Source organism: Planococcus citri, chromosome 4 (assembly GCF_950023065.1).
Source record: "Planococcus citri chromosome 4, ihPlaCitr1.1, whole genome shotgun sequence".
Taxonomy (NCBI): domain Eukaryota; kingdom Metazoa; phylum Arthropoda; class Insecta; order Hemiptera; family Pseudococcidae; genus Planococcus; species Planococcus citri.
The window spans coordinates 46,347-63,356 of record NC_088680.1 but is presented as its reverse complement, the minus strand read 5'-3'; the positions used below and the strand labels follow the sequence as shown (position 1 = coordinate 63,356).

Sequence of the window (17,010 nt, the reverse complement as noted above, 5' to 3'; positions counted from 1 at the left end):
CCCTCCCCTCCAGAATTTTTTGAAAAAGTCACTTTTTTTGGTCCATGGTACAACGGGTCATGTACCAAGGACCAAAAGGAAATTTACCCTGAAAAATGACTAAAAGTTGGCCATGAAGGCAAAAAGTTCACATATGGATCATAGACATTCATTATACATATTTACTTTTTACAATAAGATCATATAAAATTTTGCAGATTTTTTTTTTTTTAAATTTCATAAGTTTGTCATGTTGTACCACGGACCATAGATTTTTCCTCAAATTTCCACCAATTTCAAATAAATTTTGAAACGTTTTCAGATGCTACAATGTAAAAACTGTGTAAAGGGCATCCTGGCATCTGAAAAAGTATCAAAATTCGTGAAAATTAGATGAAAAGATTGCGGTCCGTGGTACACGATAAAATTTGGTCCCAGGTACAAGACCTCCCAAAATTTAGAAAAAAATGTCTACAAAATTTCACACAATATTTTTCCAAAAAGTGAATATGTGTACTTACACTTGGATGGTGTAGCTACACGTTGCACTAATTGCTTTGACAAATTTCCAATAAACAACAGGTCAACATGAGTTCACAAAACATGGCAAAATGTAATTTTTCGTTTTAAAACGTGATAATCATGTGCAAAATTTTCAAATGAAAACCTTATCGCCTATAGTTCATTTTGTGGCATACCCTAGTGATGCTTTAAAACGTAGTGGGGTCCGAATTCCGCAAGTGGCGTTAGTGAGGGAAAGGTCCCTGGTACAACAGGTCCGGGGTACAACAATCTCCTACGCAACTTTGAAATTTTGAAAATTTGTCAGATTTTAATATTTTGAAAATCTGTTTGCACCATTGAAAAGAGGAAGAAAAACACTACCAGAAACCACAATAAAACGAAAAAAATGTTTGCGGACATATGGTATGGTATCGCTGGCCGCGTCACATTTTTTCATTATTTCAACTTTTAAATCGACCTGGAGGCGAAACAAAGCGTTCTACGAGAAAAATACATCGAGCAAAGTTGTAGAGAATTAAATTTCCAAAAACCAATAAGAGGTTTATTTTTCTCCAAAATGCATAGTTTTTCCGTTTTTCTCAAAAAACAAAAACCTCATGATGATTACCATAAAATTTCTGTTTTTTGAGAAAAACGGAAAAACTATGCATTTAGGAGAAAAATAAACCTCTTATAGGTTTTTGGAAAATTAATTCTCTACAACTTCGCTCGATGTATTTTTCTCGTAGAACGCTTTGTTTCGCCTCCAGATCGATTTCAAAATTGAAATAATGAAAAAATAAAATAAAAAATTGAAAAATTGAGCGCAATCACAACTGAGCCCCCTGTATCAATGTAAATAACCATTTTACCCAGTGATATTCACACAAAACAGGCAAGAAACGTTATCCAAGACTATGTTTAGCTCAGTTTAGCCGGAGAATCTGATTAGAACGCAAGCGCTTCCGCTAAACGAGCAGAACTGGACTGAAAACTTTAACCCCCCATAACTCAAAAACTTGTTTTCGGCTCGAAGGTCGATTTTGTCGCGTCGCGTCACATATGTGAACTTGGTGGCATATTGTTTGTTCGTGGTCTCGAGGAAACCATTTATGTTGAAGTTCTCTGGTACTATGTACAATGCTGAAGATGTCATCAACATATCTGAACTAAATCTTGGGGAAGTCTTTTTCTATTTCCTTTGGCCCATGAAAATGTCTGCCATGAATGGTAAAAAGAGTTCCCCATTGCTGTTCCTCCTGTTTGTTGGTAGAACTTTCTACCATATTGGAAGATGGTTTGTTTCACGCATAGTTCTGCGAGGTTCACAAGTTGGGCAATTCTTTCTTGGGAAACTTTCTCTTTTCGAGTGACCACACCCAACCTTTACTTTAAGATGTACACTTTGTATTAGTTCATCGAGTGCCCTTGCCTGATGATGAAAAGTTGTACTTTTTGAAAAGATCTTTGCAATATAAAGCTTAAAAATAAGGAGAGTTTTTCTTTTCCAATTATTGGACTCCTTAGTTTTGGTTCATCCTTTACATTTTGCGAGAAAATCAATTTTCTTGGAAGCTACGTACATTACATCATACATACTACTCGAGGAACAACAATTTGGCAGACCTCATTTTCGTGTTTTTTTTTTTTTTTTTTTTTTGACAAATTGCAACATGGTGGAATTTAGACAATGGAAATGAATTCGCCGTCCCGAAAAAGCGGCCTGTCCGGACTGTCCCAAATACCGCGCTGACACAACCCTACACGCGTGCATTGTACATAAGAAAAATGAAGGGAGGTAACTGATGTAACTTATATATTTTGTACTAAGAAATCAAATTAAGTACCTTGGTAAAAAAAGGTAGAGGTGGTACATTTTCTTAGAAACTGAGGCAGGGACCAAGTTGCACTTTTTCATTGTGGAAGTGGAGGGTACATTGATAATGTCATTCGGTAACCTTTATTGTGGGGCTGGCGGGGGGGGGGGCGACGCCTAAAATATCAGGCCGAACTACGAGTAGATATAACGTGGTCGGGTCGCGTCGGGTCGGGGCGAAATGCCATAATGTGCGGGCACCTCTACGATCGCCTTACCTATAATAGCGTAATAGCGTAATAGCGTAATAGCACTGTCGAGTGTCGATGGCGCGGCGTATTGATAACCAGACAACCACGAGCCTCATCGTGTGTTTGTGTACCAAGTTGAGCCTGGCTGCTGGAGGCACCGCCATCGCCATCGCCATGCGCTATTTCGCATCAAATTAAGGAAATTAGTCGTTGGTCAGTTTTGCAGTGTGAGCTGCAGCCGCAGCCATCGGCCTGTCGCGTGTGTTTACGCGCATTAAAAAAGCAACGTCGAATTGAGAATGTGGGACGGAAATTGGAAATTGATACGTGTTCACTTTATGGTTTCTACGTACATAAATGTTGATATTATTAGGTACCCCAATGTACGTATGTCCACTCGTATGTACTCGTAGATGTACTTGTACGTTGTACGTTGGACGGTTCGAGTATTTCTGTCGATGCGAATTGCAAATTAAATTAAATTTTCTCTCATACGCGATATACGAGTATAGGTACTGGTATGTACTCATTGTACTCGTACCTCTAGCCTGAGTAGTGAGTAGGTATACTCGTAGGTACAATCTCATTACCACACGTCATGCAGACGTGCGTCTGCGTATACGAGTACGAGTACCAGAACCATCAGCACTCAGCAGTCAGCACTGCCCAGTGCCCACTGCAGCTGAAGACAGAATAATGACTAATACGGTCGCGCTTGACTATTTCCCCGACCATTTTCCAGTCGCTAGTGTCACAACCCGTTACCCAATACCTCTACGTCTACCTATCTATCACGAAATTTCAAATACGCGTATGTATACCTACCTATCTACCTATTGCGACTCTGACTCTGCCTCTGACAAATTGTTGGCCGAGGCCCCGAGGGTAGTTGAATGATCGTGTCGTATCGTAAGATGAAGCGGCTGTACACGTACAGTCGTACACATTACACACATCGGCACGGCATCTTTGGTAGGTATTCTCGAGTTGCCCGATCAACTTTGAAAAAAAATGCCGATTGTCGGCGGCTTGGCGTGGCGTGGCGTGAGCGGTGGTAACATAGGCGCCATTGACCACCCTAATTCGCGCTAATGGACGCAGGGTACGCGGTATGTGCATCGGCACGGGCGGCGAGACGTCGGCGTCGGCGTATGTTTCTGTTTTGATTAGGCTATTGCCGCGTATTGCCGGTGGAACCGTGGTCGAGGGCAGAGGAGGGGAGCGGAAGGGTCGATGGTGTACGCCTGTATGAGTTGGGTAGGCTAAGGCTGAAGCTAAGGCTAGGGCTAGGGCTAAGGGCTAAGGGCTAAGGGCTACGCTACTATGCATAATTTCGGCGCAAGTCAGCGAGCGACGAGCGCTGTGTTAGTGTTTCTTATTTTTTGTTCATGTGCCGTCCTATCCCATGCTATGCCATCACCGTCATCATCTTCATTGCCCCGTCGCGTCGCCCGCGCCCATGCGCCCATCCGCCCGCCCCGCCCCGCCCCGTCCCGCCACTTTCCAAATTATCGCATGCGGAGCGTCGTCGGCATATCGTCGTCATCCTCATCCTCATCCTCATCCTCATGCTAGGCAGTCGACGACGCAGCCACCCACACCCACACCCGCACCCGCACCCATTCGCGGCGTCCACCGCCGCAGCCGCAGCCACTGCCGCAGCGCGCCGACCATTTTTGTTTGTTATCCGACTGCGAGAGAGCGACGTCCGTTATGGTTGAGATACGCTATTCGGGTACTCGGGTATTCGGTATTCGCGCTGCCGCTGCCGCTGCCTCTGCCTCTGCGTCTACACAGTACACACTACACAGCTATCGTTGCTATATTGCTATTACGATTAAGTACGATACGAATTGCGCTTACGCTTTAAATGTTGCGCTTTGCAAGCCGCCAGGCTGCGCTCGCGCTCGCGCTCGTTGTTTTAGACTTTACACGCCGTCGCGTCGCGCCGCTTCGCTTAGGCGCTTACCGCATACCGCATACCGCTCACCGCTAGTGCTTACTGTGCTAGTGCTAGTGCTAGTGCTGGTGCTGGTGCTGGTGTTGGTGTTGCCAGTCGCGAGTAGTTGCGTGTTTCCGCCGCCGCCAACGCACAAGTGTTCGTCTTTTCAACAGTTTTTACTCAACTCGTACCCGTACTCGTACTCGTACTCGTATTCGTATCTACCGCGTATCTAACCTACGTCTTGTACTTACTCTTATTATACTCGTACTCGTACTCGTGTTCGTACATACACATAGTGTTTTTGTTCGCAGCCAATGCGCTACCGCTACCGCTATCGCTACCTTGACGCTAGGTATCTACAGATTTATTTTACATGTGCCATATTTATTTACGCGTACCGCACCGTACGATTGCCGTCGGTTTTTCGAATCGTCGCCGCCGCCGCCGCCGCCGCCGCCGCCGCTACTGCTAATGGCGCTAATGCTAGTGTCGCTCAATCAAGCGAAATTTTACGTTGGTGAAAATTTCTCACCATCATCGTACCTAATTGCGTAGGTACTTATATGTATATTGTATACAGTTGTACACTACATACATGTGTATTAGGTAGTCGTAAGTCTAGTATGGCGTTCGTACAAGTAAATACGTATACGAGTATCGTACGGGTACCTTTACCTACCACTTGTACTCGTATGCACGTACGTTGTACGTTGTACGTTGACGTTGTCAATTCTTCCGATTAGATATTACTTCGTATAGATATCTACGAGTATATATGCCTTTGCAGTTACCTACCGATTACCCTGCAAATACTCGTAGTTATTACTCGTATCTTGTTGGTGTTGGTTGGCTGGTGGTGGTGGTGGTGGTTGTTGCTGCCGTTGTTGCTTCAGTTGTCCTACTTTTCCAACTGTTAGGGGAGAAGTGAGAAGAAAGAAAGGGCGACGGCGAGAAAAAAAGGGGAAAGATTTTCACGGAAAATCGAAACTCGTTTCGTTTGTTCACTCGTCGCTGCTCATTCATCGTCTAGCGGTTTTGCTTTTCTAATTACTCGTATGTACCTATGTACTTGTCTTGTACTTACGCTTTTTTCAATATTTAGATTAGGTATACCGATCATCGGATCATCTGTTCTCAATGTCGGTACGAGGTACGGGTGCCTATTTTGTTTTTGTTGCGAAATGCGGATCGTATTGTTGGATTTATCAAGTTTTTGGTTTCGTGTCCGTGATGTGCGGTGGCGGCGGCGGTGTTGCTTTTGTTTTTAACGAAACTGGAAAAGCCCAACTGAACAGAACAGAACAGAACAGGTACCTTTGCCTCTGCCTAATTTTTTTCTCGCTCGCTTTCTTCCTTTCTTTTCTTTTTTTTTTTTGACGGTACGATATTACTTTTATGGGTTCTTATTTTGGCGCAGTACGCGCGTGTGCGAACAAAGCGTGTGTGTGTGTGTGTGTGAGAGCGCGCGCGCGTTGCGTACGCGTGTACGCGTGTTCGTGTTCGCGTTGGCGTTCGCGTCTGTATTTGTGTTTGTTTTTGTAACCGAATTAACCGGCAATAAAATTATTCTTCGCGATTTCCGATTAGGTACGTAAACGTATTACGTAGACGTAGACGTAGACACGAGTAGGAGTAGGTACATTCGTTATGCGGTGCGTTATTCGTTATTCTATTTGCCGAACGCGAATTCGATTACTTACTTACGCGCGGTTGTTGGTCGCTCTCGCTCTCGCTTTAATGCTTTTAAGTTCAAATTCGTGTTGCACAGTTACGTTTGTTACTCGTCCATTTCGCGCTGGGCGCTGTGCGCGGTGCGCGGTGCGCGGTTCAAAGTATGTACTTGCATAAAGTTTCGCCGTTTCCATTGCATTGCATTGGATCTAGTCGTCGACGATGAAGCGGAGCAAAACCTGGCGAATGTCTATTGCCCAATTGCCCATTGTGCATATTCTGCTGTTCAGCTATACAGACTATACGAGTAACTAACCAACCAGCCAACTAATTAACTGAGTAAGTAAGTAAATAAGCGAGTAAGGAGGTATGTAAGTAAGCATCTGAATAAGTCGGTATACTCGTAAGTGAGCGAACAATTGCGACGAGATGACCGACGGCGACGCGACGACGACGTTAATAGTCGAATACGAACACGCATTGACATTTCTGTTGTTGATTGGATCAGCCTTGAAATTACGAGTAGCCGAGTAGCCGAGTAGATCTAGGTATGTCTATGTCTATGTACATCTCATCTTCGTGTACAATGTACATGTAATGTACATACAATCATGAACAGTACGATATCTTACGCGTAAGTTCAACTCGAAGAGCTCGATAGGTAGGTAGATACGTAGACGTACGGTATTACGTATCTACATACTCTCGTACTTATTTATTTTATTTTTCTCGAATGATCTAGGCAATCGTTTACTCGTCGTAAGCCTTGATGCGCGTAAAACGAAACGAAACGAAACGAATTGAAATTTCTCATCGATACGAGTACTCGTATAATTTCAGAGCTCACCCAACACCCAACACGCAACCCGTCCCGTTGAGCCGTCACTCGACACTCGAATTGCGCTTCGAACCTTGGATTAGCGCGGCTAACAATCGACTTAGGTAAGAGTAATTACCTTGGTAAACCTTATCTACTCCGCGTATTTGAGAGAATTTTTACTCTTTTAGGTAAATTTGGCAAAAAATCGATCGCATTAACGCGAATGCCGCGAACCGTAATCTCTGCGAGTACTCGTACATCTTGCTCTTGGTAGTTGGTACCTACTACCTACCTACACCTAGTAGGTAATGTTGTTGATTTTGAATTTTCAGCTGGTGCTGGTTGAAATTCACGCACATTTTTTTTTCACGAGTAGTTCCCTGTGCAAGCGTGACGCGTGGTGCGTGGCGCGTGGTGCGCGGAGTGAGTGAGCCGTGCTACCTCAAAGTACCCTCATTTTGGCTTTTTTTGCTTTTTGGCGAAAAGAAAAACGCGCGCATTTTAAATTCGTATGATTTCCGCGTGGGCGTCAAAAAACGATTTTAGCATTTCACGCGAAAAAACGGCGACTGGCGAGGATGAAAGTGCAGGTATAAAGAATCTAGGCAGTTATTCAGGTAGGCAGGTAGGTAGGTAGGTAGGTAGGTTAGAATCGTTGACGATGGCGTGATGGCGACGTTGGTCTCGTCTTCGTGCTCGTCTCGACTCGACGAGTCGCAAACAGAGAAGATAAACAGTGAAGTAGGTAGTAATAGGTACAGCACATAGTGAATTGAAACTGAACGAGCGTCGAGTAGTCGAGTACTCAACTTTATCAACTTGTTGATGAAAATAGAAAACCTGTTGATGCGTAAAGGGTTGGTTTTTTGCTTTTCTCTCTTTCGTCTGTGTAAGTGCAGTCTTTCCTAAACCTAAACGTAGGTACCTACCTACCTACCTACGTATGGGTATGTATGTACATACATATATCTGTAGGCTAAATTGCAACTTCAAGCAGTCGTCAGCTGGCCGCAATAAGATTTGTCTAGCCCTCCCCCCCCCCCCCCCCCCCATCGGTAAGAAAGGCCAGTGAACAAAGGTCGTACTCGTACTCGTGATAATGATAGCACATGATTAGTTGTTGGACTGAGGTGATAATAAATATATACTACTACTACTACTACTACTACTACAGAGTGGACACAAATATCGTGAAGAACCCCTAAAAAAGTTTTCTGTCGAATATTTCGGTTGCTCACGGTGAATGATACGAGTAATACGAGTAATGATAGCATAATGATTGGTTGTTGGACTGAGAGTGAGATGACAACTTTCCACCAAGCCACCATTACCATTACCAATACCAACCATATGCATCTACGAGTATTCGACCGTTCACGTTCACGTTGCCAAACTATGTTTTTAATGAAAACCTTTTCTTTCGGGTTGACGATATTTCTGCGCACCCACCCTGTAGCTGTATGTACACTACATAGAGGAGTACGAGTAGGGCAAACATACGAGTATAACCTAAGTAACTAGAGGTACTAGGTAGGTAAAGGTATAGCTACAGCTGCAGGGTGCCCAGAAATATCGTCAACCCCTAACAAAGTTTTCTTCCAAGTATTTCGGTTGGTCACGTAGTTACAGTGAATGATACGAGAAATAACGATTACGCTTACGCATGATATACTTAACATCCACCAACCATACGCATCTATGTATTTGTATTTAACCGTTCACGTTGGACGTTGCCAATCTACGCGTATACATGTATTTGTAATGAAAAACTTTGTTAGGGGTTTACGACATTATTGGGCACCCTGTACTCGTCGTAGATAGTAGGTACCTAGTACCTACTACCTAGCATTAGCAATATGTCTATATTATGTACTCGTAGGCATGTAGATGTACCCGACTACGCGTATATCGCCATCGGCTGCATCGACGAGAAAATAGATATTACGTGGTGCGTGTACGACTGTACGTAATACGTATTACGTACGTTCGGAAATTTAATCTAAATATACCCGATATTTTTTTACGATAACTTATAATTCGTATACCGTGCACATGGTCGACTTGTAAAGGCGTTTAAACGTTTTCTCTCTCTCCCTCTTTCTCCCTCTTTCTCTTTTTCCCTGGATATTAGCCACCAGTAGCATATGGCCAAAGTTGCACGTTTCGACATTTATTTGGACTATTTCCAATAAATTTAGGCAAAAAAAAAATACTAATACTAATACTAATAATAATAATAATAACGAATGAAAGAAACTAATGATGCGTACCTACCTATGGTATTGGCTGTGACAATTTTATAGGTACGTAATACGTATTACGTACTACGTAATACACACATACGAGTACTATACGAGTACGAGTAGATAGATAGGTCGACCCTATACGCATGCGGCATGTCGCATAATACATATTATACAAGTATACAAGTACGAGTACATATAAATCGAAATCCAAACTCGTCTTTACCTGTAGTTGTTCACTTTACCGCGGTGGATTTTCAATAGTACATTAGGTATAGGTACTCATGGTTAGCTACAGCTATAGCACTCCGTAGCGGATGGATGGATAATGGATATGCTAGATAGGTAGGTAGATTGGCCAGAAATATCGGGTACCCCTAAAACAGTTTTCTACTAAAATACTTTGGTTGGTAACAGTGAATGATACGAGTAATAATGATAGCGCAGTATTGGTTGCTGGACTGGAGAGATAACATTCCACCAATCATACGCATCTATTTAACCGTTCACGTTGCCAACCTATATTTTTAATGAAAAACTTTCTCCGGGGTTCACGATACGAGTATTTCTGTCCACCCTGTGGCCTGTACAATGTTGAATGTATGTAGTATGTACGAGACATACAGGGTTCGCAAGAATACCTACCATATCGAGTAGGTAGCTAGGTGTAGGTACCCCCAAAAAAGTTTTTTGCTAAATGTATGCGTTTCGGGTGGTCACAGTGAATAATGCTAGCACCATGATTGGTTGTTTTGTTGGACTGATTGCGAGGTGGAGCGATAACATTCCACCAATAATACGTAAGTTTAAGTACGCGTAGTCGCATGTACGAGTATTTCACCGTTCACATTACCAACCTATATTTTTAACAAAATGTATCCACGTCGAACGAGTTTTATACGAGTTTTTTTTTCATATTTTTTTCTTTCTTTCTTTCTTTCTTTCTTTTTTTTTTTTTTTTTTTTTGAGGCATCTCCCGCGACTTTGTGACCGTCGCGTCATCGCCTCTCACGCACATGCTAATCATGTTGATCGGAACTCGGAAGCGGTCTGGTCTCGCTTTCGCATTACGAATGTTTTTGCACCGGCTGGAGAGGCTCGTAGCACTGTGGCATTTCTGTGGCAGTGACTATGGCTGTGGCTGTGGCTGTGGCTGTGGCTGTGGCAAATACGAGAGTCGAGAATGGCAGATTGACTGACGTCTACGAGTATATTACATATGATATGTATTGCCGCGTGCTTACGATGCCGATGCCGATGCCCGGATAGCCTGGTAACGTTGATGTGCTAAATGACGATGAAGAATAGGCTTAGACTACAGGGTGCCCAGAAATATCGAGCACCTCTAAGAAAGTTTTTCGCTATCATTACTACGCGTATCATTCACTGTGACCAGCCAAAGTATTTTAGTAGAAAACTTTTTTAGGGGTGCTCGATATTTCTGGGCACCCTGTATCTACCTAGTATGTACCTACTCGTAGACCTACCAACAGTACCAACCAGTACATTTACGTTTACGAGTACGAGTACGAGTACGAGTACGAGTGCGAGTATTGTTACGAGTATGTCAAAAATATCGATTGTCGGATAATTTACGCGCATTTCACTGTTAGTCCTAATATAACCATAGTAACCGATTACTCGCAGTCGCATCGATACCGCCTAATGGTATTTTGTTTCATCTTCTTTTCGTATGTACGTCGAGTAAATGAAATTTCGTTTGTCCGGTGTTGGTCTCAACTCGGTTATTGGTATGTACTTATTGCGCTGCGCATCGCCAGTCAACAATACAATTGCCGGTTGCAAGTTGCAGTTACAAGTTTCAGGGTCCCTATTGCGAGTCCTCAAAATCGCAAAACGGACCCATTTTTGTTGGCGCTCGCAGCCCACTTGACTTTAGAAATTGTGAGCCTTGGCATGTACGAGTACGAGTACGAGGGCCCCTATTGCAGTCGCATCGCGTCGTATTCGTACCTACCTACCTACCTACCTACCTACCTATTGAAGCGTGAAAAAACGTACACCTACCTATATGAAGATGGTTACGGCCTACAGGGTACGCAGAAATATCGGGTTCCTCCCTCCTCTAAATTTTCTTTTTGCTATTAAACGTTTCGGCTTGTCACCGTCACAGTCACAGTGAATGGTATGTACTTATGGTACTCTCGTACTCGTAATAATGATAGCGCGTGATTGGTTGTTGGCCTGAGGTGATAATATTCCAACAATCGTAGGTACTCGTAGTTACGCATTTCGTATTTCTATTTCACCGTTCGGCATTCACGACTTTCTTCAGGATACGTACTGGATATATTTTTGCGCACCCTGTAGGTGGCATACGGCGCAGCGTACGCGTACCGGCGTACGTAAGGCGAATGGATGAAACACCAAACACCACACCAATTCACCAATTCACAAATTCACCATCCATCGCGGTAACTTGGCGTTAGCGCGGCTATGCGTTCGAGAAGTTGCAAACCAACAATTCAAGATGATTTCGAGATTATTCCGCGTATTTCCCGCATTCGAATAGACGCATGGCGAATACAACGCATGAATATACCTATGTACTTACTGTATAGGACTAAGCTAATTATTCGTGGTGTCGCGTACTCGTTCAAGTACGCGTAGTCCGTAGTTGTAATACCTGTACGAACTACGAACGGTTCCAGCCTACCTACACCTACACCTACCTAAATGTACACTGTACAGTATGTAAGGTACGTATACGTAACGCACTGTACTCGTACTTATGCTAGAGGTACATATTCTACATTCGTAGGTACCCTTCTTGCTGCTGCTGCTGCTGCTGTACTTACCTTTCTTCCTTCCTTCCTTCCTATACTCGTACTCATAGTCGTCGTAACTAGTGCCATTGTTTTTTAGTCAACCAACCGAAACACGCATTGAAAATTGTTTTCTGTCCTATAACCGCATAGGCCTCTGACCTAAACATATAATACTGGGTGCCCAGAAATATCGTGAACCCCTAAAAAAGTTTTCTGCTAAATAATACGAGTATGTGTATTTCGGTTGATCGCAGTGAATGATACGCGTACATACGAGTAATAATGATAGCGCGTGATTGGTTGTTGGACTGGAGAGATAACGCATTCCACCAGTCATATGCATCTATTCGACCGTTCACGTTGCCAACCTACGCGTATATTTTTACTCGTAATAAAAAACTTTCTTAGGGGTACTCGATATTTCTGGGCACCCTGTATGGTAATACCTAGCCAGTAGCTATGTGTATGTATGTAGCTCTAAATGCATTAAAAACTCTCATTACATGGAATGGCATCGTTTAAGTAGCCTAAGAAATACATTTATGTGCGTGTGCGGTGTGGGGTGTGGGGTGTGGGGTGTGGGTGCCTACTTAACCTACCTACACGTAGTCTTACGGTAGGTACTAATGTAATGTAGGTACCTATCTATATCTAGCGCGTTTCTTGCACGATGATGCTGAATGCAGGCAGTATGCAGCGCAAGTCGAAGCAACTGTCACGTTGGTAATTATGCCAAGCAGTCACAATCGCAGCCACGCCACGCCACGCCACGCCAGGCTAGGATAGCGTCGTCGTCGTCGTCGTCGTCGTCGTGGTCGCGCCATTGTACGAATGTTCGGAAAGGAAATGATGTTGGTAGGTTGGTTTCCACTTTGCAGAGATGCATCACGATTGTGTGCTGCTGCTGCTGCTGCTGCGGCGGCGGCGGCGGCGAGTTCTCGCTCTGTGTACTTCGTAGGTACGAGTACGAGTACATAGACGGCACGGCAGACAGTACGGAGTAATGCACATAAACGTGGAATGACTCGTGAAATCTTTTGTGGTAATGTTTAAAGTCACGACTTCCCGTCAACAACGCGGACAAAAGCGGTATTTGGTGCAACTGATTTCGTTGACCTCGGCCCGAGCAAACCAAGCATAACCAACGCATCGCATCTCATCGCGGAGAGCTTGCTTGCTTGCTTGCTGCCTGCCTGCCTGCCTGCTGCCTGTTTGCCCGTTTGTTTGTTGGTTCGTTTACTATCGTCACATCGCTCGGTTGGTAGTTAATGGTTACGGTTTGTCTTAATGTCTATTTGTATCTACTCGTAGTATCGTATCTGTATTTATCTGTGTTTCTCCGTCTTGGACGCGACTCTAAGTACGTGTATGACTGTATGTGTTTGTGTACTGTGTGTACCAGTACCAGTATCACTGTGTGTCTGTATGTAGATGTACATTGTGCACCGTAGTACGTACAGTACAGGGCTTACCTTGTACTCGCACAAAGCAGGGCGAGGGTAGGTAGATGTACTAGGTGTAGGTACTGCACTACTGCAGGATGGTCGTACGAGTACGAGTATGCGATTGATTGTGAATTTGTGATCGGGCAAATTTTAAGTCGATAATACGAGTACTCGTAAGTATACATATTACACGTATATTATGTAGCTCTTCTACCTACCTACCTACCTACCTACCTAAATTTTGCAGAAACGAGGTATCATCATTCTTCATGAGACGCAGTGTAAAAATGATTCGTCATATGAGGTTCCAAAGAACGTACAGGGTGCGCAGCGGCAGCGGCAGCGCAAAAATGTCGAGTACCCCCCCCCCCAGTTTTTCTACCACGTAAATGTTTCGGTTGGTCACGGTCGTCGGTCATAGTGAATGATACTCGTACGAATGTATGTACCTACCTACCTACCTACCTAGTACCTACAGGGTACCCCTAAAAAAGTTTTCTGCCAAATACTTGGGTTGGTCACGGTGAATGATACGCGTAATAATGATAGCACATGATTGGTTGTTGGACTGGAGAGATAACATTCCACCAATCATATGCATCTATTTCACGTTGCCAACCTACGTGTATATTTTTAATGAAAAACTTTCTTCGGGGTACTCGATATTTCTGGGCACCATGTATGTAGGTATGTATTGTAGGTCTGTAGACCTATGTAGGTAGGTACTAGGTAGGTACTAGGTAGATAGATAAACAGAAACTTGGTCATCGGTAAGGGATGCTGGTGGTAAGTCGTAATTTTACTCTAGCTAAATCACGAGTAGCTGCCATGCGATGCGATGCGATGCCATTCCAGCTGACCAGCTGTAGGCCAAACGCCGTATGTGCCGTGCCGTATTTACGCCTTGTGTCTCTTATATACTTTGGTGGGTATTTCATTTACACTCGTAAGCGTACTCCGTACTCCAAGTACAGTAGTGAGTAGAGAACACGTCGCGTCGCGTCGCGTCGCGTCGCGTCGCACCTACACTCCACATGCCTTATCGATCCTTTGCCATATTCGCATTCGCATTCGCGTCGTACGCTCGCGCATTTTGTCCATCAATATTAGTGTCATTTTTCACGATAGTCTGTCACGTTGGCATGTTGCACTTCCACCGACACCGACACCGACACTGGCCGTTGCCGTTGGAAAATTTCTTATTTTCAGATGGCGAGTTAGCGATATGGAACAAGCAATACGGCGCGGCGCGGTGTTGCGTTCAACAGCACCATCACCTTACCATTAGCCTATTAGCATCGTCACTCGAGCCGCAGCGTAAACCTATTTATCGTTTAGAATCACCATTCCTTTTTAAACTTGAAGAACAAAAAAAAAAGGAGAAAAAAAATTAAGTTGATAAGCTGGAGAGCGATGGTGATACGTACTTCCTTAAATGTATTTAGATACGCAATTAGACAATCAGACATTATAGCATTACAAAGCCACGCCACGCCGAGGTACCTCGACTACCGAACGGTCAACGGTGGACCGTGGACACAGGTGTAGGGTGTACTATCTACTATGCGGTGAAAAAACAAAAATAAAATACGTACATACTCGTACATATACGTATGTATGTATACCCCATTTAGACGACAATAAGCTAATGATATAGGTATACTCGTAGGTACTACTCGTAGCCATAAAAGTTTTGCGGGCAAATTAGCCTGCAGGCTCATTCTTGAAGAAGAAATAGAAACGTGATAAATGTGCTACTCGTACGAGTATGTCTATGTTTGTTGTAAATTGTGTATCCATGTAATGTAGGTGTAGACCACTAGGTACTAGGTACTAGGTACTAGGTAAGGTACTACATAAGTATGTAAACGTTGGTGAATGATGTGGAATGACGGACGGTACGGGGCAAAGATACGAGTATATGTACTTGTAGTATGTAATGTACGAGTAGTATCGAATGAAGAGTCAACGAATATTGCAAGCGGCACTGGCACTGGTACTGGGAAGTGGGACTGGCATGGCAAAAGTGCCATTTGCGGGTAGGGGTAGGTTGTAACGCGTGCGAATAAAAAGCGTCGAAAACTAGGCGTATCGGGTGGTCATTTTTATTAACGTGTACGCGATTCGGTTGCATAACTCGCTCCGACAGGCAGACACACCTGGCGATGGCGATGGCGATGGCGATGGCGTTGGTGTCAATTGGTGTTTTCCACTTCCAGTTTCCTCAACACGTTGGCATTACAGTACACAGTCACAATACGCGTGTATGTTTTACCTACGAGTTTGTTTTTGTTTTGCAGATTTAAAATCCACATGATGACGAGACTCTGCTATAGGGCTGGGGCTGGGGCTGGTGTAGTAGGTTTTGAAAATGGTTTTTGCTTTTCTTTTATAAAGTTTTCAAAGTTTGCGTTTGGAATCTGAAAAGTGTTGAAAAAAAAGAGATTCAAAATCAAAACCGAGGTTTTCGAGAATTCGCGTAAAAAGTAGTAGATTACGCAACTATAAGTTAGAGAGATACTCGTAATGTGATTTTCAAAATGGTTGAAGATCGCATTATCTCCCTTGTTCCGTGAAATATTTTAGGTAGGTAGGTACGTTTTTAAGGGAGAAAATCGCTAGTTTGTCCACCGAGCGATTAGCGAGCGGGAGATACGAGTAACGTATACTTTACGTTATTTACTATTTAGGTAGGAAAAGCGCTACTTTCGCTTCCGCTTTTGATTTTTGCAAGTAAATACTGGCGTTTTTCTCCCTCGTAACGAAAAATATACTCGTATTATTCAACCAGGGAGTACCCAAGGGTGATTTTCGATGATTTTGAATTACGAGTTCTAGGGAGATGAAATCTGCTACATTACTCGTATCTGCCGCTCGCTAATCGCTCGGTGGACAAATTATAGCGATTTTCTCCCTTAAAAACGTAAAATATCTTATGGAACTGGAGAGATAATGTGATTTTCAATAAATTTTGAGGTTTATTTCCCGAGCGCAGCGAGGGATTGCATAATCTACTATTACTCCCTAGTTGAATAAACTACTATATGTACGTATTTTACGATTAGGTACGTACAATTGATTGCTTACTGCCGATTGTCGAATGCGAATTGGGATTTGGGATTTGGGTTAGGGTGTTAGGGTTAACGACTAACCTTAAGCTTCATACTTAGTTCATACTTACGTTAACGTTGGAGCTAGATAAAAAGAGTTTTCATATCTGTACAGCTATAGCTACAGTTACAGTTAGTGTTATCGCTACTGCTACTGCTATTGCTACGCTACAGGTCGGTACTAGTAGCCTACGTGCAAACGCGTTTGTAGGTACGGTACATATAACATACGTAGTTACGTACATATGTACATTTTAGCAGCAGAAGCTGGAGTTAGCTGATGACTAAGCCAGCCACAGCGTTGGTGCCGTTATTTGTAGAAAGAGAGATTTGATAAAAATGACCGTTTGTTTCAGGTACCTATACCTACCCTACCTACCTACTTGGAGAATATGAAATGGAAAATTCGCTGTTGAAGAAGGCGTTTCTGAAAGCTA

At 43.5% G+C, this 17,010-nt stretch overlaps 1 long non-coding RNA gene across 2 annotated transcripts in view; it reads left to right on the top strand.

The window, feature by feature from the left end:
• Nucleotides 1–17,010, top strand: part of LOC135845457 (uncharacterized) — a 79,568-nt gene that overhangs the window by 22,605 nt on the left and 39,953 nt on the right. Inside the window, exon 1 of one of the 2 annotated variants that reach the window (XR_010558757.1) lies at nucleotides 12,578–12,600. The exons of the other annotated variant lie outside the window; for it this stretch is intronic. This is a non-coding gene — a long non-coding RNA (uncharacterized LOC135845457). Of the gene's footprint in view, nucleotides 1–12,577; nucleotides 12,601–17,010 lie in introns of those variants that run through there. 2 annotated transcript variants of the gene reach the window in all.